This window comes from Aquarana catesbeiana, linkage group LG06 (assembly GCF_042186555.1).
Source record: "Aquarana catesbeiana isolate 2022-GZ linkage group LG06, ASM4218655v1, whole genome shotgun sequence".
In the NCBI taxonomy this organism is placed as follows: Eukaryota; Metazoa; Chordata; class Amphibia; order Anura; family Ranidae; genus Aquarana; species Aquarana catesbeiana.
This window is the reverse complement of record NC_133329.1, coordinates 247,624,420-247,649,938: the sequence shown is the minus strand read 5'-3', so window position 1 is coordinate 247,649,938 and position 25,519 is coordinate 247,624,420.

Below are 25,519 nucleotides of genomic sequence, written 5' to 3'. Positions count from 1 at the left end.
GGTCATAGTGAATTTAGGATTATATGAATTGGCCTTAAGTTTGTCCAAAAAGAGAAGAAGTTCCTCCTTGGAACCAGTCGGCACCACAAAAATGTTGTCGATGAATCGACGCCTAATCAAAACATTGTTGAAATATTTACAGAAATCATCTGAGGAGAAAATCTCCCGCTCCCACCCCCCCAGGTACAGATTGGCGTACAATGGGGCACATTTAGTCCCCATCGCAACACCCTGCACCTGGAGGTAGTGGGAGTAGTCGAAGAGAAAAATGTTATTAGTTAGGATAAAGGTAAGAGATCCAAGATGAAACAATTGTACGCAAAGGCTCCAGGGCCCCTTTCTGATAGGAAGCCCTCCACAAACCCAACCCCCCGCTTGTGGGGGATGGAGTTGTAGAGGGCCTCCACATCAATAGCGACCAATAGAGACCCGGTGGTACACAAATACCATCCAGGGATCTCAAGAGGTCAGCAGTATCCTGTATGTAGGAGCTGAGCAAGCCGACATGTGGTCGCAAATAGTCGTCCACAAGTTTGCTCGTGGGCTCAGTTAAACCAGTTAAACGCCTGTTGCCCGAGACTATCGGGCGGCCAGGGGGAAATTTAAGATGCTTATGAACTTTGGGCAAAGCATATAGGGTGGGGGTTCTGGGAGTTTCAACAGTCAAAAAATCAAACGTCTTCTTGTCAATGAGGTCATTATGGAATGCCGACTGACAAGGATCTTGAACTTCGTCTCTGCATATTTAACTTGAAATGAGGGAACGGGCCGATACCAACTGCGATTCCGCAAGAGATCCAGAACCATTTTCTTCTAAAAATCCCTATTCATAACTACTATGTTCCCCCTTTATCCGAGGGTTTGATGACAATATGATCATTATGTTTCAAGGAGGATAAAGCTCTGCGAAGGGCAGGTTTCAGATTGGAGCGACCAGTAGATTGTTTCCAATCCGTGGCCTGAATCTCTTTGGTAAATTGTTGGGTAAAGGCCCAGATGCTCGGGTTGCCCTGTAGAGCCGGAAAATAAGTAGATTTTGGTCTATAAAAATTGGGTGGAGGAAAAATCCTCTCAGGTGGGGGGTCCGATCTTTTATTACTTTTTATTTTATTTGTCAAATGGGACTTTCTTAACCACTTCAGCCCCGGAAGAATTTACCCCCTTCCCGACCAGAGCACTTTTTGCGATTCGGCACTGCGTCGCTTTAACTGACAATTGCACGGTCGTGCGACGTTGTACCCAAACAAAAATGATGTCCTTTTTTTCCCACAAATAGACCTTTCTTTTGGTGATATGTGATCGCGGTTTTTATTTTTTGCGCTATAAACAAAAAAAGAGCGTCAATTTTGAAAAAAACGCATTATTTTTTACTTTTTGCTATAATAAATATCCCCCCCAAAAAAATATTTTTTTCCTCAATTTAGGCAGATTTGTATTCTTCTACATATTTTTGGTTAAAAAAAAACGCAATAAGCGTATATTGATTGGTTTGCGGAAAAGTTATAGCATCTACAAAATAGGGGATAGATTTATAGCATTTTTATTATTATGGCGGACACATCGGACAATTTGACACATTTTTGGATTGGCATTAATACAGCGATCAGTGCGATTAAAAATGCATTGATTACTGTAAAAATGTCACTGGCAGTGAAGGGGTTAACACTAGGGAGCGGTGAAGGGGTTAGCTGTGTTCCCTGGGAGGTGATTCTAACTGAAGGGGGAGGGACTAACTACAGGAAGTGACAGATCGTGGTTCCTAGCTAATAGCTAGCTAATGTCACTCCTGTCAGAACAGAACAGGGAAGTGTGTGTATACACACACTCGTCCCTGTTCTGTGTCTCCTGGTCACGATCGCTCGTGGCCATTGGTCATCGCGACAGTTGGCCACGAGCATCGGCACCCCCGCTGTGCAGCGGGTGCACGCCCCTGCTATCCGGAGCCCGCGAGATCACGTACAGTAATGTGATTTTGCGCAGGGGAGCCAACCTGCCACAGTAAAACTGTGGTGGCTGGTCCGGAAGAGGTTAATGTAAGAGGCCTGGAGCTGCAGCTCCAATAGCCCCTATGTTAATTCGGCCCTGATGTTATCCCAACGTTTCATATTCCTGATATGTGTATGTTGTACAACGTACTTGCATTATAAAACATCCTGTTCTCTTTATATTGCTTTCTTTGTATGAAATACCTGGTGTTCCTGCCAGTTCCCCTGCTTTCCTATATCAAACTGGCCCCGCTAGGCAGCAGAGCATGTCCATCCCAGTATAATCAGTTTTCTGGCTACATACATGGACAAATGTTTTGCCTTTCATTTCTATTTTAAACTGAAAGGGTGGTTTTACAAGGTAAGGGTTCAAATATACTTTAACACACCCCAACTTTAAGCAGGTTTCATGCAGTACAATAAAAGTAGAGACATACTAACCCTGCCCTAACTTTCCACCTTTTCTTATCTCTTTTACTACTGGTGTTAAAAATTACTCATGTAATTTGTAATCCTCTGGTTTGTAAACCAGTTTACAGGGTTTACAAAAGTTGAAGGATCAGCAGGTAATAAAATCATGTTACAGGAGGGACTTTCCTGTGTTAATGCTAGTCTTAATACAGATTGTTAGTAAGTCATGTTTGCATAGTATGTAGTTTAAAGTGGCAATAAAGGCAAAAATGTTTTTAAAAAAATAACAAACATGCCATACTTACCTGCTCTGTGCAGCGGTTTTGCACAGAGCAGCCCCGATCCTCCACTTTTCAGGTCCACTGCCCACGCTCCAGGCCCCTCCCTCCTGTCAAGTGCCCCCAGAGCAAGCAGCTTGCAATGGGGACACCTAAACAGACGTGCTCCAGAGCCACTGCTTTGTGTGTCCATTCAGACACAAAGCCGTGACTTGGCCCTGCACCCTGTCTCTCTTCATTGCCTGTGATTGACAGCAGTAGGAGCCAATGTCTCCCACTGCTATTTCAGGCAATGAGGAGAGAGAGTCCCTAGAGAGCCAATGATCTTGTGCACATTGCAGGATCAAGGGGAGCTCAGGCAATGTATAGGCAAAATATTAGGGGGGGCTGGGGGCACTGCTGCACACAGAAGGTTTTTCACCTGCATGCATAGAATGCATGCAGGTAAAAAACCTTCAGTCTTTAGAAATAATTAAACACTGCTTAACATGGTGTTTAATGCACCATTTGCTACCTGTGTTTTTTTTTTATACAATCATTCATTGCTTTACTGTAGTGGCCACAGAATAGGTGGCTGGCTGTACCTGCCTTGTTTGTACTTTTTCTTCTTTATTTGCATAAAAGAAAATAAAGATTTAACAAGAATAGGTATAAATTCATGGCTCCACAATATAATGACAAATAGATGTGCAGCTAAGACCATCCATCCAATCCACAAAATCCTTTGTAAGACTGTCAAATATGAAAGGGTATACCTTTAAAACTTAGTAGTGGATTGGTATACTGTGCAACAATTGTACTTGCTATTGTGAAAATGTAGCAAACCCACCCCAAAAATCTGGCAAAATATTTACACTGTGTTCCATAATTCATGCAGGTTTTTTTTGTGTTGACTAGGTCAGAATACCGGTTTAGACAGATCGTTGCTTGGTATTCGCCCACTATTATATATGACAGCTTCCTCCTTCTTGTTAGAGAAGCGGTGGGTGGCAGCACCTGCCATGTCCTTAGAAACTAGTGGCATCATGTGGTCCCGTTCATTTACTGCCCAGGAATCCCAGGCCATGTAAACAGCAGCTGAGATGAAAAACAAAAATAAGAGTGGGGTTCCGCCATAACTAATACCAGGCCTTCAGGTTAAAAAAAATGTGCCCCCCCCCCCAAAATTCTATGCCAGACCTTTCGTTTCTGACTTGGATTTTAAGGGGAACCCCACACAAAATCTAGGGGGAAAAAAAGCATGGGCCCCCAAAAATAAACATCAGTCCCTTTTCCAAGCATACAGCCTGACTGGACAGGAAAAGGGGTGAATGTGTGCCCACCCCTCCTGAACCCCACAATGTTACATACCCTCAACAAAGAGGGGTCGCTTGCGAGGAGGGACCCATCCTGGCAAAGTACCTTAAGTTGATAAGAACAAGGGCTTCTGTCCCTCAACCCTGGCCGGGTGGATGTGGGGATCTGCAGGTGGAGGGCTTATTAGAATAAGATCACCTAGATCCCCCCCCCCCCATGTAAATAGTACTTCTACTCATGCACAAAAAGAAAAGTAAACTGCAAATAAAAATACAAGCAGTTTTTGACTTTCATTTAAAAAGAAAAACCTAAAAATTCCAACAATGTAAATCCACTGTCAATCACATCACCCAGCAATGCAGATTTACCACAAAGGACAATGCCCAATGACCCGCCAAAGGAAAAAATCCCACCGACATGATCTAATCCTGAAGTCCTACTAGCACATGAATGACAGCTCCAGCTGATGACAGGTAAGTATAAACAAAGTAGTGAGGTCTCACAGGTGACATCACTGGCCATGAACACATTTGGTCAATGGCATCCTGGGGTTAATATTAATTATCAGGGTAGCCCCACACTTTTTTTTTGCAAGGGATTCCCAGTTAACAGCTTTTGGGGAAACATCATTTTTTGTAGAGTTCCCCTTAAAATTCATGTCAGACCTGATGGGCCTAGTATGAATTATCGGGGAATCCCACTGCATTTTGTTTGTGGTACCCATCTAACATCTCTACGAGACCCCTATTTAAGATAAGGGTCTTGTAAAGATAAAAGAAATCCCTTACAAGCAGAAGTAAAGTGCTCTATGCTGTCATTTGCCATTAGTAATCTAGACAGCATCCTATTGTCGGCAATGGCACTGTTCAAATCGGTGCGATGCCGATTTTGTGGTGCCGCATCGATTTGAAAAAGTAGTTCCTGCACTACTTTTGACGATTTCAGGTGCGACTTGCATAGACATCTGTGCATGAAGCCCCACAGATGTCTTCCAAGTTGCACCTGAAGTTGCACTGACATACAGCTTTGAAATCATGCGTTTTCAGATGAAGTTGTACGGTTTCAAAGCTGCATTCAATGTGAGCAAGGGCCAAGAAACAGAACTTTTTGGAGCATGTGTTTCAGATTATGATGCTCACATACACATTTCTACATGGCACCTATTTTAAAAGAGAAGTGTAATGCCGCGTACAGACTATCGGAATTTCCGACAACAAATGTTCGATGTGAGCTGGTTGTCGGAAGTTCCGACCGTGTGTAGGCTCCATCGGACATTTTGTGTCGGAATTTCCGACAACAGATGTTTGAGAGCTGGATCACAAATTTTCCGACAACAAAATCCGTTGTCGTAACTTCCGAGCGTGTGTACACAATTCTGACGCACAAAATTCCACGCATGCTCTGAATCAAGTACGAGACGGAAGCGCTCGGACTGGTAAAACTAGCATTCGTAATGGAAATGGCACGTTCGTCACGCTGCAATTTTTTAAATCTTTTAATGCAGCGCATTCTCTTCTTCTTTATAATGCTAGAATAATGAAGTTGTTTTGCTGCTGATATTCACACAGAGTTCTGACAAACTGATTTCTTTATTATTTCTCATGATCTCCTGAATAATCTTTTTATTTTTTTTTTCGCCAGATCTCCAGAATAATGTTTAGAATTTTTTTTTATAGTGACCTACATTTTTTTTTTTTATCAAGATCTCTCGATTTTTTTTTTTAATGTTTTAATGTTTTTTTTCTAGTGACATCCATAATTTTTTTTGTCATTTTGTGTGTCAAATTACCACAACACCATTATCAGCTTATATTTTTTAACCTCAAGGAGATTGGTTGGTGTTGGTGTCCCTTGGTAATTTTAATTTGACCTTGTATTTTTGAAATGTACCTGTCTACTCACAAACAAACTGTCCCTTTTGAAGTAAAATACATAGACAAGTATTTGTGAAAAAAAAATAGACATTTATTAGGGGTCATAACAAAATAGAGAGGAAGGCAACGCTGGATAAACTGTTTAAATTGGCAAAGCCTTTGTACCCCAGGGCAGACATCAATTATTTGACAGGCAAAATTGGTAGCCTGAGGAGTCCATTTAATAGGGAGCACAATCCGGTCCAGGACTCCTAGAGATCGGGAGCAGCAGCAGATTACATATCTGAGGCTGTGGTCTTACAACAGCCTGCGTCTTTTGCCAGACCAGACCGAACCCAGGCCATCGCTCTCAAGACTTCCTTGCTTGCTTCCTTCCAGGCTGTGGCTGTGGTGTTGGAGTTGTGGCAGGAGGTGGAGGAGGAGTATGGTCCAACCTTTTTTTGTGAGCCCATCACCCCCTTATTTAGGGCCTGATAGATGACTTCCTCACAAATGAGGCATTGGCCCAACTCCATTTCCTGCATTTTGCTGGCTGCCATGCATAGGCCTCTTGAAGATTGGGGGTGGTTCTGAGGGCCACAGTAGCCTGCCGAATCAAAGAAAGCACGGACTCCTCCACGTTACTCTCCTTCCTGGGCCTTTTTGCTGGAAGGTGGAGGGGAGGAACCTGCGATTCGGTCGGGCTACTGGGCACGGCCACCTCCTGGCTGCCACTTTCCCCCGCCTCCTCCTGGTTAAGACTTTCCACGGCCTCCTCCTGGCTTAGACTTTCCTGTGTATGAAAATGGGACAGTTTTAGTCATCGATCACACACAATTTTAAGCTCATGACTGTTGCAAATTGAATGTTCACAAATAGAAAAGACTATCATTCTGACCCCAGCATTTTTCATTCTTGTCCCAATCATTTTTGGCTACTATTGTCTATTGCTATGGAAACCACTTTGTTAAATCCAAAATTAGTTATCAATAATAACATCTGGTTAACATCATTAATTTTGTGACAAGAAATATGTTGAACAATGCTATACCTGACTCAAGCTGGGCTCCTCCACATCTTCCTGGGTGGAAGGCCCAGGTTGTACGCCGGAAGCCTCATCTGATGTGGAAGGAAGAATGGAAGGAAAGGTTGCGAGTGATGGCCTGATTTCAGTCTGGTCTGACAAAAACCACAGTCTGTCATAGTACCAGAGCCTGGGGACATAAATGTCATCTGCTGCTGCTCCTGATCTCATGGAATCCTGGACCTTCTTGTGCTCTCTATTATATATGTTCCTCAGGTCACCAATTTTGCACTTCAAATAGGAGATGGTTGCCGTGGGAATCACCGGTTTCACCAATTCCAGTAATTGATCCAGCGCTGCCTTCCTCTTTATTTTGTTATTATAAAATGGGTGTTTCACCTGCCACAGACAGAGCAGCTCCCTGTATTTATCAATGAAGCTAGGGAGGAAGTCGTGATCGTTGAATCTATCTATTTTATCTGCAAGACACAACACAAGACAAACCCTAATGTCAGGCCAAACTCTCCTAATCTTGTCCCAATATAGGCCTTAATCTATAAGCAGTATAGGCCACTGATGCCCCAAGTTAAAATTGTACCTTGGCACGATCAGCGCTTGCACTACTCGTCCTCCGCTCACAGATCGTACGTAGGACGCACGCGTGTTAGGCTTTATATACACTGTGCATGCGTTGAAACTCCGCCCGCCCCTTACCTTCTTTCTAGTATATTCCCTGCCCCTTCTCTTTCAGCGCAGTGGGAGAGCACATGGCGGAGACAGAGCAGGTGCATGCAGAGGAGAGCAGCAATGACAAGGAAAGCCCAGAGCCACAAACGTCCCGATCCAGGAGATTTAAGGCGTCAAATTTGTCCTTTATTGAGATGGTGGAAATGGTGGACATCTTGAAGAAGGCCGACTATGATATGAAATATGGACCGTACAGAATCCCAAATGTGAGAAAGGCTAAAATCATGAGTAAAGTTGTGAAAAGTCTGCAGAAGAATTTGGGGTACGGCGATCCAAGGATCAACGATGGTCAGACCTCAAATTTAGGGAGCAGGATCAATACAGAAGAATCAAGAGAGTGCTGCAAAAAAGAACGTATTTTGTCGTGTGTTCCTATTATTATTATTTCGTGCTGCTCCATGTGCTTTTCTTTACTGTTGTACAGCTTAAAATGGTGTTTAAAATGGCAAGTTTCAGGTTCGTGGGTACAGTAATCGTTCGTGGTAAACATTGTTCGTTCGCTCACTAAACAATGTTTTTGGCAGATGCAGGTTAACTACATTTGTTCATGCCTATTTGTATTAAAATAAGTTTGTTGTCTAGATGGGTTTGTAACTAGAATGAAATGCAAACTTGATTCAGTGTAAGGAGAGGACACTCAGCAGCTGTTTACACATCTGGGACACCAGAACACCCTTTTTAGGGTGTCCCACACAGGTGCTCCAGTGGATACTAGGGGTGTCTCCATGGGGGAAACTTTTCTAAAAAAAGGTAAGTATTCCAGCTTGAAGAAAGGTAAAAAATCATGTCTTCAGCTTGGAACTCTGCCATAACAGACAATTGTACAACACTTCCAAGCAATGTTTCATATTCCTATTTCTTGCCTCAAGTATCTGTGTGCTAAGTATACCTTTTTTTTAATTCACATAGGGGAGAAAAGACTCGGGACATCAGAGGACACCAGGGACCCCCAACCTCCTAAAGAAGGGGAAATCCCCACACCACAAGCTGAAGATGTGGATTCTGAGGTGCATGAATTGGGCGAAATGGTGACCACAACAGGTGAGTGTCTGAGACCACAGCTTCAGGTAATAGATGTATGCCTGCATATTGATTCTTTTTAGGTGATGTGGATGTTGTGGAAGAAGAAACTAATTTCACCAGTGCAAGTGCACACGTCCTCATCGGGGAGATCATGGTGTGCAATCGTGATTTAGAAAAGATAAGGGAAAACATCAATGATGTTCAACAAAAAATGAAGAACATTATTGATGTTTTAGGCAGAATCTAAAACACACAAAAATTGTACCGTTTTGTCGAGGACTTTTTTATTTTAAATCAAGTTTTTAAAGTGTTTTTAAAGTATTTTAAAAGCCAAATTTTGAAGATGCACACAGTGTGTCAACATGTGCTATCTGCCATCACGGGATATCAATGTATGTGTTTTTGGGGGTTCAACCCCTTCCTCCCAACTCCAGTAGGTGAGAGGAAGGGGTTGCACCCCTGAAACACGTCCATTGATCCCCCATGATAAGAGCTAGCACATGTTGACATTAGGCATGGGATCAGGAGGGAAATCCACATTTTGAGTCCAAATTTGTGTGCATCTTCAAAATTTGGCTTTTACAGGGGTGACATCACCCCATCTGATGAAGGCAAGATCAACACAGTTTGGACATACTAATGTCTGATATTGCCTTTATTTTTTCAAAGTTGAACTTTGTAAGTTCCTGAGTTGTGTATGTTATGGTTTTAAACATGCCTGTTTAAACAAAAAAAATTATAGATATTTCTACTGTCAAACAAAAAAATGTTATACACCAAAGATGTTGGTTTGTTCAAAAACCCTTTTCTAGCACACATGTGAATGTGCACAGAGTAAAATGTTTTTATGCTCAACAATGTGTAGCTTCTTCTTTCAATGCTCAATACCAGTTTTTGGAGTAAGTTGGTGTTTAGTTTACAGTGACAATGGGGGTTATTTACTAAAGGCAAATCCAATTTGCACTACAAGTGCATTTGTAGTGCAAAGTTTGCCTTTAGTAAATAACCCCCACAGTGCTCTAAAATTGGCCCCGATCAGGCCATTTTAGGGATTCTAAACAATTAATTCATGGTGCTGAAAAGGGTGATTATTTTTATCATGAATTCATTACATACATAACAACAAAAACAATGTGTGTGTGTAGCAGACCCACAACATAATAGTTAGCTGAAGTTAGCTGAAGAAGAGATTGTCACCTCATGTATCAAGTAAATTACGTTTGCACTATTGTAGAAAATGGCCAAAAAGAAAAGCCCATTGGAGAACCTAGGAGACAGCTAAAAGAAATTAAATTTAAATGTCTCAAAAAAATGTTTTACACATTTGCTGGCATATCAGTGGCCTGACTTCGCGGGCACTTTGGGGGGGCAAGTCAGGACAGCCAGCTTCAAGTGCCCTCAGGGTTGATTGATCAGGAAATCCGGCCTCAGTCCCAACTGAGACCACATAGTTCGTAGCATTTTTACGTAGGAAATTGTGCATAATGCAGCAGGCAAGCACAATATGGTTGAGTTTATATTCCGCCATGTGGATTGGTGTTAGAAATAGGCGGAACCGGCTGGCCATTATGCCCAAAGCATTCTCCACCATTCTTCTGGCTCTGGCCAGCCAGTAATTAAAAACCCTCTGGTCCGGGGTGCGGGACCTCATGGGGAACGGTCGCATCAGATTTTCTCCTAGCCCAAACACTTCATCAGCGATTGAAACAAATGGAAGACCACCCACATTGTCTTCAGCAGGTGGAAAGCCCAAGCCACCATTCTGGAGCCGTCTTCAGAACTACGTCTGGACGTTGACTCCACCATCCGACATCCGGCCATTCTTCCCCACATCCACATACAAAAACCTGTATGTCGCTGACACCACCGCCAACATCACTATACTATTAAACCCCTTGTAATTATAATAGTATGACCCCAAGTTGGGGGGGGGGGGGGGTGGGATGATGTGTTTCCCATCGATTGCCCCTCCGCAGTTAGTAAAGTCCCCCCGCTGGGCAAAGTGGGATGCCACAGTCTGCCATTCCTGTGGGGTTGAAGAAAACTGTAGAGTCAAACAAGAAAAACAAAAATTAGTACTTTTGCACACATTGCAAGCAGATTAGACACAAACATTCTTGGCCAACATCAGTATAACATTTGTTTTAAGGAGTATTTAAAAACAAAAGTATAAGGTCTACTTATCAGATTCCTCACCCCCTCTGATGGCCCATTGTAAAAATTTTAGGGGAGGGGGGGGAGATGTTTTGGACAGGTAAGATACAATAAAAAGAGGATGGTTAGGGCGCTCAAAACTTCAAAATAGAACAAACAGTGTCTCTATGCAAAAGTCCAATAATGATGATAGTGGCAATAATGTGGAGGTTTCTTCAGTACTTATGGCTGCAGCTTACAGAATGAAGCAGTTTCTATAAAAAACACAAACAAAGAAAAGGCGCCTCTAAGTGCAGAAGTAGACACATTTTAATATCCCCAATGGGATTAAAAACACTTACAGGATTGGAAGACAAAAACGGCACATCATGACAATACGTTGGATGGTACATTCTGCAGCATTGGAAGGGGTCACAGTGGAAGGAAGTCCCCAGGCTGTTCATGTGTAATCACAGCGGATCCAATCACAGTCAGCAGCAGAGTGTCCAAACAAAGAAAAGGCGCCTCTAAGTGCAGAAGTAGACACATTTTAATATCCCCGGGATATTAAAATGTGTCTACTTCTGCACTTAGAGGCGCCTTTTCTTTGTGTTTTGGACAGGTAACCCTCTCCACTTCATTGAGAGCTGAATGCATAAATAATGTGTGCTACTTTGGCCAGCCCCACCTTACTTACGCTATTGGCAGCCCACTGGACAGGTAAGAAGTGTCATAATACAAAAATAGGAATACACACTGTACAAATTGAAGCACATTTTTACATTCTGCAATTACCTATTAAGATAATAGAACAAAACTTTTTTTTTTCCTCAGAAAAAGTTTTTATTATGTCATAAACAAAGAAAAACAGAGTACAAAAATAAACCAGCAGCCATCATTACATGAATTGCATGAATAAAACAGCAACTGACATGGAGTCCATGCTCCTATATTTCAGTATACCCAACTGTGCCCACAACTTACAATGTACAAAAAGGTTAGGATACGTGCCACCGTTTGCCCCAGGCTTCCTCTACACATACCACCACTCATGATGTCTGCCTCTTTCCCCTGAAGAAACACATCAATCACTCCAACTTACCTATTTGTTTCAATGTCTCCCGGGCTTGTTAAAGCAACAGCCTATCCATCACAAGGTCTATAGGTGAGATGCCGGGGGTATCTAGCCAGGATGACCATAGTTTGTCAAATTTGTGTGGGCGCCCTCTATGCTGATAAATTTATTTCTCCAGCTGGAGTGTGTCCCCATCTGTACCAGCCACTCCTTCAGCACCGGAAGATCAGCTGCTTTCCAGTGCCTAAGGATTAATTTGCGGGCCTGAAACAAGGCTCTAGCAATGGCCTGCCTTTGGTCCTCTCCGGTGGAGATGTCATCCATAATCTCAAGTATGCAGGGCTTTGGGTCCAACGGTACGGTGACCTGAAAGGCATTATTTATCGTAGACACGACTCCCCGACCAGAACCGGTGTAGTTTGGGGCAGCACCATAGCAAATATATTAGATCACCATGGTCTCTCACACATCTAGGGCAGTGCGAGTCCGGTCTCATCCCCATTTTGAATAGCCTTGCTGGTGTGTAGTGCACTTAAAGGACAATGTACAGCTGGGATAGTCTTTGGGCTACATTAAGGTTGTATACCTGTACCGGCTGTAGTGCCTCCTCCCACTGCTCTGCCTCGAAGGTGCCCACATCCTTTTCCGACTTACTCGCTGCTCCCTGAGGGAAGCTCTTCAGATGGGTATGGAGGATAGTGGAGTAACAACTGGATATGAAGCCCCTAAACCAGTGGTTCTCAACTCCGGTCCTCAGGACCCACTAACAGGCCAGGTTTGCAAGATAACTGAAATACATCACAGGTGATATCATTTGCTGTTCAGTGATTGCAGTATTCTGGTCTGCATCTCCCCAAGGTAATACTTAAAATCTGGCCTGTTAGTGGGTCCTGAGGACAGGAGTTGAGAACCACTGCCCTAAACAAAGACACGTCCTCCATGTAGTGGAATAGAAGTGTCGGCGAGAGATTCCACGGAGCCCCGCTGGACTGCGCCACTACAACATGTCTCAACTGCATGTAATAAAAAAGCATCGAGTGGGGGAGGCTAAATTGCTCCTTAGCACCTAGAACGGGCGCAGTTTCCCATCAGCAAAAATGTGCTTCAGGAGCATAACTCCATGTCTCCTCCACCGACCCCCATCTCCCAACATCTGCAGTTCCTCATGGTGTTCGTTGGACCATATCGGGCTATAGCTGGTAAACCCCTCTACAGCCTGTATCTGCCTGAGCTTATTCCATACTTTCTGCATAAGTACATATGTTGGGAATCTTTTATTAGATTTTGCTTATGCCAGGGCCTCTAGCCCCGCAGCTACATCTGTTGTTCCTGTGGCATAACACATCAGGGCCCTAATGGGGTCAAAATCTGTACCCTCCCCCATGGCTCCTGTCCATTCACCATAGTGCGAGCAATATGTTGCAGATGTTCGGCCAGGTAATAAATCCAAGGGTTAGGGAGTGCAAGGCCTCCCCTCTCCTTGGACTTCTGTAGTTGTTTGAGTTTGATTCGTGGGGGGCTTGTTAAGCCAAATAAAGACTCTAAAGATAGTGTTAATTATGCGGAACACCTTAAAAGGTATCACCATAGGGGTGTTGTGGAGCATGTACAGGAGCTGGGGCATGAATGCAATCTTAATAAGATTTACCCGCCCTACCAGGGACTTTTTAAGGGGCAACAAGATTTATGTTCTGCCATTCTATGCTGTCAAACGCTTTATGTGCGTCCAATGACAGCAGTGCTCTGTCATCATCCTTGTCCGCCTTAGTCTGTAAATTCAGGAAAAGTCTTCAGAGATTAATTGCCGTGGACTTATGGGGCATAAAACCCGATTGATCTGAGTGAATAATGCTGGATATCACTCCATTTAACCGTAGTGCCAGGACTTTGGCCAGGATTTTTATATCACTTTGTAGTAGGGATATTGGTCTATAAGACCCGGGGTCTAGGGGATCTTTGCCTAGTTTTAATATTAGGACTATGTTGGCCCTAGTCATGGATTCCGGTAGGCGTTGGTTCTCTCTGGCCGCATTCAGTACCTTAAGTAAGTGTGGCAAAATGCTACTCCCGTACTGCTTAAAAAGTTCTATAGGGAGACCATCATCCCCTGGCGCCTTAAAATTAGGGAAAAGGTTAAGCGCTTCCTGCAGCTCCTCTATCGTCATGGGGCATCTAACAGTGATTTTTGCGTGTCCGTCAAACTAGGCAACTCAATATTTTGTAAATAGTCCTGCAGTTCGGCAGGTGTGTACTCCACCCGAGACCTATAATAGGTCTGAGTAAAAGTCCACCAATGCCTGCATGATAAGGTCAGGGGTGTTCACCAGTTTCCTTCCCTCTAGGCATAAGGCCCCTATAGACGGGGAAGTCTGGGAGGCCCTTATGATTTTTGCCAGTAATCTACTCGTTTGTTCCCCCTCTTCATAGAAAGCCAGCCCATTAAAAAATCTTTTTCTTATCTGCAACAGAACCAGCAATTCTGTCCACCGCTTACTGGGCCGCTAACCAGGCCTCCTTTGAGGCATCTGACAGATCTGCTATAAACTCCACCTCCAATCGACTGACCAGCTGGGCTGCTGTTGGGCGCTTGTTTTTGATTTCACCCCATTTACCTCATTAATGAGTAGGGCTCTAAGGAAACCTTTAAATGTATCTCACATTAAATTTAGATCAAGGTCAGAGTGTACCTTGTGCCATTTCCAGAACTCAGATATCTCCACGGATATCAGCTCTGAATCAGGGAACAGGTTGAGCCAAAAAGCATTCAGTTTCCACGGAGCCCTTGGCAGAGCTGTGGTCGGTTTGGCAAGCACGGATACCACTAGAGGCGAGTGGTCCGAAACCCCTCTCACCACATATTGGATGTCCTGCAGAAGGTGTGCCATCTGAGGGGTACAAAGACAAAGGTCTATCCTAGACAGGGAAAGGTGTGTTTTGGAGAAACAGGAGAATTGTTTCTGCTGTGGGTTAGGGTCCCTCCATGGATCAACCCACCCGACTTCCTCCGTGAATTTCCGCAGTGCCGTTCAAGCAATTTTGCGGCCATTCGCCGGAGGTGGATGTTTGTCCAGGGCTGGGTCCATATAGCAATTCAAATCACCCAATACAATGAAAGGAGTGTCCGGACTGCCCAACTGGTATGTCAACAGTGTTCTCAACACCTCCAGGCTAAATGGTGGCGGCACATATAAGGCTGCAATTATGCATTTCAGCTGGTAAATTCTGCACAGTAAAATCACGTATATTCCTTCGGCATATATCAGCTTATCAAACAATTGGAAATCCACCGTGCGGTGCACCAAAATACTCACACCCCTGGAATACGAGGTATGGGTAGAGTGGTACGCCTATCCCACCCACGAGTAGTTCACACAAGACAATGAGTCTGGTACAAGATGTGTCTCCTGTAGGGCATAAATGCCGGGGATATATTTTTTAAGAACTGTGGACACCATAGTGTGCTTTAGGGGGGTGTGTAGGCCCCTAAAATTCCATGAGAGTATTGGTAGCCCACTCATTTGTAAGCAAAGATATATATGGGATATGGGCAGGCAGTCCTAGGGCTATGAGTGTCTGGTGGAGTGTCTATTCTCCTCCTGTTAGACCATTCTGGCCACAGGAGAGTTTCATACCTGAGTCCCAGTGCTGCTTCAAATGGGCCAACCCAGATCTCAGACCTGCGTAGGCGCAAGCCCTCACATGTAGTGACAGTTCCTTGACAGTTGCTGGGTAAAACAGTAAAAAAAAAAGTTAAACAGAGCACAAAAGGATTCCTGGTCTCGAATAAGCCCCTAAACGAGGCCATAACTTTCAAATTATTTCTCTGGGTCCCGCTTACAACTTGGCGGGAATGACAGTGACTCCAGGGAACTTGGATATAACTGGGGAAAAACATATGATCGGTCTAACCGACCCAACTGGTAATCCACTCGTCCAGCAAATGCTGAACTAGTGGAGATCGATTGATATGAAGTTTCTAAACGTTAACTAGAAGTCTCACTTGCTCTCAGCACTTTTGGAGTAAATAAAGGTTATGGCTTCCCAGCCGAACAGGTTGGCATCTTACAAACTATGGTTTGATGAAATAAAGTGTCAGTCCCCCTCCGCAGCACCTCTCCCGCCCTGGCGAAAGACACGTTCATTGATATCTAGCCAGGAGGAGGCGTCCTCCACTGACTCAAAGAAGTGGGACTGACCCCCTGCTGTAATTCGCAGATTTTCCGGGAACAGCATGGCATAAGTGGCACGAAGTCGCTGCAGCCTTTTCTTAACACCTGAGAATCTTGCTTTGCGTTTTTGTATTTCCGCTGAATAATCAGGATAAAATGAGATGCGGGCGCCATTAAACTGCACATTGTGCCGATCCCGGGCCTGGCGTAGCACTATTTCTTTATCTTTGTAGTTGAGCAGTCTGGCCAGTAAAGTGTGCGTGGCGGGTGCCCTGGAGGAAGGGGCCTGGACGGGACTGTGCGCCCGCTCAACTGAATATAGTGGGGTAAAAACCTCCTTTCCAAAGATTTCCTGCAGCCATCTTTCTACAAATTCCGTGGGGTCCCTACCCTCCATCTTTTCGGGGAGCCCGCAATGCAGATGTTGTTCCTGTGCAGACGGTTCTCGATATCATCTGTCTTAATTTCATTTGCCCTAGCGATCCTGGCAGTAATTTGCGTGTCTCTGAGGAGTGGGGTCAGCTTATCCTCAATGTCACTAATACGACCCTCAGCGGCTGTGGTGCGTTCTCTGGTTTTCTGCAAATCATGTCTGATAAAGCCCAGCTCCTCCTTGAGACCCCCGAATTGTTCCTGGAGAGTGTGTACTGATGCTGTGCATCTATGTACTGCTTTAATTATGGCTGCTAGGGTAGGTTTCTCTTCCTCATCCCCTTCCCCCTCCTCCTCATCCTCTGTCTCTGGGGATGGCTGATCAGTGTCCTGTGAGGGGCCCTGTGTAGGCCATGCATCCTCAGGCTGTGGGTGAAAGATGGCCAGGGTAGCTGACATGTCCTCTCCTCCCCCCTGCGCCGCAGAGCTTGTCAGTTTTTTAGTGTAGTGCAGCATGTCCTTAGGGGGGTCCTTAGCAGTGCCCTTGGGTGTTTTAGGGGTCTTACCTGCATCCTTAGGCTTGTCTGTGCCTTGTGCTCGCTGGGAGATAGGAGCTGCTGCGCCATGTTGGATCTCTGGCAGGCCTCTCAATTCCAGCTGCTTGCGGGTCATCATGCCTCCTCCGATGCTCGGTTCCAGGTCCAGGTGAGTCCACGGAGGGTACCACTCAGAACTGGAGTTGTGTCTGTCGGTTTTACCGGCTGGCAAGAGGATCAATGCAGGATCTGAAAAGGGAGCTCAGTGAGACATGTCCGCTCACATGCCGCTCCTGGCCATGCCCCCGGAGAACAAAACTTTAAACAGTACCATTTGAAAGTATTCAGGCAGGCCCTTGCACTACATGCTTTGGTGAATTCATTCATAAATATGAACACAAAAGAGGTAGGTATAGTGTGTATGGGTTTGGCAAAGTCAGCAGATAGAGGATTGGTATCGGTTGACTTAGCGGTTGGGGGGAGGGAGGCTTCCAAATGAGTTTGGGCCCCCAAGAAAAAGCCTCTTGCACTCTGCCTGAATTTAAGGACAACAATAACATTTGTAAACATTTTAGGGGATGTTTAGGGTAAAACACTACTATGGAGCTGACAAAATACATTGTTAAGTCACTAGGCTAGGTGTGAATGGGCCCAGGATAGCATGCTGGGGAGGTTAGTGAAGGCAAATATGCATGAAGGACAAAAATGGAGCATTAAAAGCTTCCAGCATGCATGAGAACAAAGAGGACATTCACAGCATATTACAATCATGGTAATTAGGGAATGATGAAATAAATACAATACATTAGCAAACATTAAATACATAGAATGTGATGTTAAAGGATAAAACGTACCTTAATATAGTCCTTCTGCAGGACCTGAATGATGGCAGAACAGGTCTTTGGAATAATGATCCCCAGAGCCTGGGGGAGATGCCAGTCGAGAACTTAATGTCCTGCAGACTCCTCCCCGTCACCAAGTACCGCAAGGTGGCGATGAGCCTTTGTTCCGGAGTGATGGCTTGCCGCATGCAGGTGTCCTGCTTGGTAATATAAGGGGACAGTAAAGCCAACAGACGGTGAAAAATGGGGTCCGTCATCCGGGGATAATTCCTGAAATCATCAGGATTATTCTCCTGGATCTCCCGCAACAAAGGCATGTGCGAGAATTGGTCACGCTGGAGCAGCCAATTCTTCGTCCATGAACTCCTCCTCCCCCTGTTCATGGACTGGACTTGGGTCAAAGTAAGAACCCCAACACCAAGCCCCTGCATAGCACGAATTCTATGACGAGTACGTAACCGCAACATGGCTTCAAAACGGTCAGCTGGTCAGAACGAACTAACAGAACGCACTGAAAATCAGAAAATGAGCGGACAAGAACACACTGAAAAACAGATACGAACTGACTACACGCACTGAAAAACAGATACGAACCCACAAGCACAAACTGAAGAGCAGTAACGAACTGAAAAGCACGAGGCTGAAAAGCGCGAATCGTCTCTCACCAAACTTTTACTAACACGAGATTAGCAGAAGGAGCCCAAAGGGTGGCGCACTTGGTATTGAACTTCCTCGTACGTGTTGTACGTCAGCGCGTTCTTGGCGATCGGAATTTCTGACAACATTTGTGCGACCGTGTGTATGCAAGACAAGTTTGAGGCAACATCCGTCGGAAATCCACGGTTTGGTTGTCGGAAATTCCAATCGTGTATGCGGCATAAGATTTTAAATAAAAAAAAACATTTATACTCACCTAGGTGGATGCTGTATCTGTGCCCTGCCTGCTTTGCGCTGAGAAATGAGCGATCAAAGACCACTGATTGCTCAGTTCTCAGCTCTCTGCACTGCCCCTCCAGCGCTCACAGATCACTGGGCTGTGGAGGGGGTGGGAGAAGCTGGCAGAGACTCTTAGCGGATCGCTGAGAGCCTTAGCCAGCTGTCAGCATATATGGTCGGTGTGACAGAACTAGCCGGGACAGAGGCTGTTGGAGAGGACTGAATGCAAGCCTCTTGCCTTTTGATTATGGGCCCTGGATTTTCAATGGAACAATACTTTTTGTGAGGTGAATTAGAAATCCAGTCTGAACTGTACTAATCGGACTCAGTCATGTATATATGTATATATTGTATGTTGTTTGATTCTGTTAGGGACACCTTGCTGTGGTCATTTGGGATTTGTGTCCCTGAAGAGGGAGGGGGGATTCCTCCAGCAGCCCCCTGCTGATAAGACTGATTCATACTGTTGGGACAGATCCTGTGAGGAGATGCTGGTGTCATCAACTCCAATTACCTGTGTTTATGTTAATTGAATGACCTGATTACATTGTCCTCTATACAATGTAGGAGACGGGACGACTCCAATTGGAGCTGCTGCTATTGTGAGAAAATGTCCTGTGATAATTAACTCAGTCTGGGCAAAAGGTCATGTCTCAGTCACCTAGGCTGTATAAAGGATTAGTTAATTAGCTCATGTTAATTAGGTTACAGTTGTATTGTTAGAGGAGGTTCCAACGGCATATAAAGTCTTGTAATTTTGATTCTAAATAAAGTGAGTTCATGTTAGCAACAAGCAAGTGTCGCCTTGTTTTGTGCTCAGAGAGGTTGGAATATCTGATATCTGTATACAGACTGGGAGGAAGTGGTATATGACGGAAGCACTCAAGTGGAGTGTGGGACGTTCCGTGACAGTCGGGATCTTTTCGAGGCCTGAACTGGCTCTCTCACATCAGCCAACAGAGGGCTTCAGCCCACTTTTGACTGACAACTAGGGTTGCCACCTTTTCTTCAAGCCAAACCCGAACACTTTGTTGTAGTAGGATTGTAAAAGACCTGGGACACCATTGGGTACACCATGGGAAGTAGTAATTTTGTGCAGCAAACAGTGGGTGTGGCCAAACTGCGGTAACAAATGTTAAAGGATTTGTGTGTGACTATTTCTGTTACTAAGGAAGCCACAGTCTGGTCTGAATAATGTGTCCGGGTTTCAGGAAGACTAAAACACAGACATATGACTCAAAACCTGGACTATCCAGGTGAATCCAGGTCAGGTGGCAACCCTAGGTGTCATCCCCCTCCTCATAATACAGAGGTCAGTGTTACCCCCCTTCTTCATAAAACATAGGTCAGTGTCACCCCCTTCTTCATAATACAGAGGTCAGTTTCACCCCCCTTCTTCATAATACAGAGGTCAGTTTCGCCCCCCCTTCTTCATAATACAGAGGTCAGTGTCACCCCCCTTCTTCATAATACAGAGGTCAGTGTCACCCCAATTCTTCATAATACAGAGGTCAGTTTCACCCCCCTTCTTCATAATACAGAGGTCAGTGTCGCCCCCCTTCTTCATATTACAGAGGTCAGTGTCACCCCCCTTCTTCATAATACAGAGGTCAGTGTCACCCCCCTTCTTCATAATACAGAGGTCAGTTTCACCCCCCCCCTTTTCCATACTACAGAGGTCAGTGTCACCCCCCTTCTTCATATTACAGAGATCAGTGTAACCCCACTCCTTTATAATACAGGGCTCAGTGTCACCCCCCCATCTTGTAATAAAGGGGTTAATGTCACCCCCTCCATAATACAAGGGCTCCCCATAAAGACCCCCATTAGATCAGTTGGACTGGAGGTATTTGTGTCCGGGTTTCAGGTGGACTGAAACCTGGATGCATTTGTCAAAACCCAAACTGTCCAGGTCAAAATCGAACAGGTGGCAACGAACCCAAAATCAAACCCTACTGACAACGGATCACAGGAGTGCAAAATGAACTGTACTTCTGTGATCCATAGGAAAAGTATAGTCAAAATAGCTTTGGCTATACTTCTACTTTAAAACCTTAACCAATTTGTAAAAGGAACTTGGCAGCTTCTCATTCAACTTCTGGAAATACACTCAACTCCAATACTTTTTCTGTCATGGCCTGAATTTGAGACACTGGGATAAGTTTAAACCCCACTCGAACCTGTACTTTACCTTGAAAATGTTGTTAGACATTAGGTAGGCAAGCACTCTCCCCATCAACTTATCACAAAAAAGGGTAAAAGATAGGCAACACAGTAGCTATTTCACAAAAAAGATAAAATCATAAGACTGATCCACTTCTCCCCAGGCCAGTTCTATATTTCAGTAGTCTTGATACAGGCTTTTTATAGGGGAGTATTAAAAGTCTCAAAGACTAGCACATTTGGGCCTCATGGGCAGAAAAAATGCCATGGCTAGGGGCGTCTGGGATTTTTTTTTTTTTTATGCATCTGAAAGCAGCTCTAGGTTATTTTATGGTCATATGCACAAGTGTGGAGGGGGGGGGGTGATTTACTAATGTGCATGGTAGCCAATCAGCCACTAACTTCAGCTTGTTCAACTAAGCATCGGCAAGAAAACCTGAAAGCTGATTGGTTTCTGTGCAGGACTGCACCAGATTTTGCATGCTCCGGTTTTAGTAAATCTCCCTCATTGTGTCATTTACAGGCAAATTTAAGAGCAGCATTCAGGAGCATTAAAAAATGCCCCAAACCTGTATTCAGAGAGGAGTTTTCCAGTGCAATTTACACCCATACCAGTGACGGAATTACCAGGGTCGCAACAGTCGCACTTGCGACGGGGCCCGGCATTATGTCACTGTAAGGGGGCCCAGTGGGGTTGCTATTCACAGGGCTCTGAGCGGAAAGCGTGTCTCTCAGGTAACAGCAGCACAGAGACACCGGCATTGACAGTTTTATTTCCCTCTCTGTCCGGTCCGTCCTCTCTCGCACGGGATGACACAGGACACACAGCTGATCTCTCCCTTCTCCCCCTCCCCTCCCGTGTGCTCTGCAGGCAGTCAAGTGTGAAGCTAACGAGCTCACATATCCTGCGGGGCACACAGGAGAGAGGAGGGGGGAGAAGGAGAGCAGATCAGCTGTGTGTCCTGTATCATCCCGTGCGAGAGAGGACGGACCGGACGGAGAGGGAAATAAAACTGTCAATGCCGGGTCTCTGTGCTGCTGTTACCTGAGAGACACGCTCTCCGCTCAGAGCCGTGCTGTCCTGAGAAGACAGAGGACTCTGATGGGCACTGATAAGAGGCACTGATAGAGTACACTTATGGGCACTGATAGAAGACATTGATAGGGGACGCTGATAGGGGAAATTGATAGGGGGCACTGATATGGGCACTGATAGAAGACACTGATGGGGAACACTTATAGGGGACACTGATAGAAGACACTGATGGGCACTGATAGGGGGGCACTGATAGAAGGCACTGATGGGGGGCGCTGATAGGGGACACTGATAGGGGACGCTGATGGGGGGCACCGATGGGAGGCACTGATAGGATTTACTGATGAGCACTGAAGGAAGGCACTGATAGGGGGCACTGAGAAGGCACTAGGGGGCACTGATAGGGGACACTGAGAAGGCACTGAGAGGGGACACTGAGATGGCACTAGGGGGCACTGATAGGGGGCACTGAGAAGGCACTAGGGGGCACTGATAGGGGGCATTGAGAAGGCACTAGGGGGCACTGAGACGGGCACCGATGGGAGGCACTGGTGGGCACTGATAGAAGGCATTGATGGGCACTTATATGTGGCACTGAAGAACACTGATAGGCAGAACTCAGGCAGTATTGATGGGCAACATTGAAGAGTACTGATAGGTGGCACGGATGGACGCTGTTATGCAGCATTAATGAGCACTGATAGGTGGTGATGATAGGCAGATTTGATGGGCACTAATAGGCAGCATTGATGGGTACTGATTATCAGTGTAAACAATTTTCTGACATTCTTGACAGTTAATGGCAGTCCTTTCCTGACACAGACACAGCGTGGGAGGAAAGGGCTGCAGATAACCGGCAAGTCTGTTTACATGTGATCAGCTGACATCACATGGTAAAGGGCCATTGTGATTGCGCTGGATGCACATCCCAGGGGGCATGCGGGAAGCACGGTTTTGGGACGATGTACATGGACACCCTCCCAAAATTGGAAGCCCGGGGCTCGGATGGAAGGGGGGGGCCATCATGGTTTCTTGCACCGGGGCCCTGAAGGTTCTAGTTATGCCACTGACCCATACACTATAGGGATGAGCCGAACATCCCCCCCAGTTCGGTTCGCAGCAGAACATGCGAACAGGCAAAAAATGTGTTAAAGTCTATGGGACACGAATGTGAAAAAACAAAAGTGTTAATTTTAAAGGCTTATATGCAAGTTATTGCCATAAAAAGTGTTTGGGGACCCGGGTCCTGCCTCAGGAGACATGTATCAATGCAAAAAAAGTTTTAAAAACGGCAGTTTTTTTGGGAGCAGTGATTTTAATAATGTTTAAAGTGAAACAATAAAATTTAAATATTCCTTTAAATATCGTGCCTGGGGGGTGTCCTTTGCATGCCTGTAAAATAGCGCATCTTTCCCATGTTTATAACAGTGCCACAGCAAATTTACATTTCTAAAGGAAAAAAATGTCACTAAAAACTGCTTGCGGCTGTAATGTATTGTCGGATCCCAGCAATATAGTTAAAAAAAAAAAAACATATAAAAAAAAAAAATGGCGTGGATGCCCTTCAGGTCTGGTATGGATATTAAGGGGAACCCCGTACCCAAATACTTTTTAAAAATGGCGTGGGGGGCCCCCAGGCACTATATACTCTGAACAGCAGTATATATACTATACGGCCTGCCCTATACACTCTGTAGAAAATTGGGCGTTAGGTGTTGGTGGTACCAGAACACTGTAAGCCCTCACAGTTACTCTTGGTGTGCGCAGGAACAGGCCTTGCTGTGAAATATTTTATCAAAAATTTTAATTACATGCCCCTGTTAAACAGGGGCAGAAAAATTGAGCCTTTGGTGGTGGTGCCACAACACTGTAACCCCTCACAGATACTCTTGTTGGGTGCAGGAACTGGCCCTGCTGTGAAATATTAGATCAAAAGTGGTAGTTACATGCCCCTGTTAAACAGGGGCAGAAAAATTGGGCCTTGGGTGGTGGGGGTGGTGCCACAACACTGTAACCCCTCACAGATACTCTTGTTGAGCGCAGGAACTGGCCCTGCTGTGAAATATTACATCAAAAATTGTAATTACATGCCCCTGTTAAACAGGAGCAGAAAAATTGGGCCTTGGGTGGTGGTGCCAAAAATAAAACCAAAAATATATAGGCAGTCTTCAAAGTATCAGACATTCATAGCAAATTCAATCAGTTACATCAGCATCAGGTGCTTGAAAGCTGCTGATCCAAGACTGATTAATTTTTATGAATGTGAGCCTATCAACGGAGTGTGTGGACAGGAGCACTCTTTGATTCCTTACAAACCCTCCAGCAGCACTGAATGTGCGTTCAGAAAGCATGCTGGATGCAGGACAGGCCAGTAGCTCAATTGCATATTGAGCAAGTTCTAGCCAGTGGTCCATCCTCCAGACCCAGTAACCCAGTGAATGCTCTGTTGGAAAGGTCTCCAAGTCTGCTCTTGCCCCTAGATATTCCTGCACCATGTATTGCAGACGCTGGCAATGGTTGTTTGAACCGATCAGACCTTGGCGCTGGGGACTGAAAAATTGTTCAAAGGCATCAGTCAACCGGCCACCTTCTCCACTGCTCTTCCTCTGACTGAACGAAGCCTCAGCAACACATTGTCCAGCACCAGAAAATTGTAACTTCCCAGGGTATGGAAATGCGTTGCATAAACCTTTCTTCAAGGCCTCCTGAAGATGTTTCATCATCTGCTCCCTCTGCGAAGGCAAGATGAGTTCTGCAACCTTACCCTTGTAACGTGGATCAAGAAGGGTTGCCAGCCAGTAATGATCCCTCTCCTTGATACCACGAATCCTAGGGTCCTTTCGCAGGCAACGCAGAATCAGGGAGGCCATGCAGCTTAAGTTTGCAGAGGCATTCGATTCTGAGTCCTCTGGGTCACTAAGGATCACATGAGCCATAACTATCTCCTCCCAGCAACGTACAACTCCTTGGGTTTCTGGGGACTGAAAACGATGCCTTGAAGACTGCTGCTGAGCGTTATCCTCTACATCCATGCTTACACAATCCTCCTCCTCTTCTTTCTGTGTGTTTGGCAGGCCCATAGGAATGCTATCTGGATAAAGGGGGCATAGAGAGGTAAGAAAGTCCTCCCCTCCCACTGTTCTGCTTCAAGTGCCCTGTCCATGATTCCAAGAAGCGTGTGCTCCAACAGGAAGACTAGAGGGACAGTGTCACTGATGCATGCATTGTCGCTGCTCACCATCCTTGTGGCCTCCTCAAATGGTGACAGGACAGTGCATGCATCCTTGATCCATAGCCACTGGCGTGGCGAAAGGAAGCCAAGTTCCCCTGACCTTGTCCTGGTGCCATACTCGCACAGGTACTCATTGATGGGCCTCTGCTGTGTGTGCAGCCGCTGCAGCATTGCCAATGTTGAGTTCCACCTGGTGGGCATGTCACAAATGAGGTGGTTGGTGGGCAGGTTGCATTCCCTTTGAATGTCAGCCAGCTGAGCACTGGCATTGTATGACCGACGGAAATGACCACAGACTTTTTTGACCTGCCTCAGGAGATCCTGTAAGCCTGGGTATCTGCTCAAGAACCACTGCACCACCAAATTCAGGACGTGTGCCAAACATGGAACATGGGTCAAGTGTCCCTG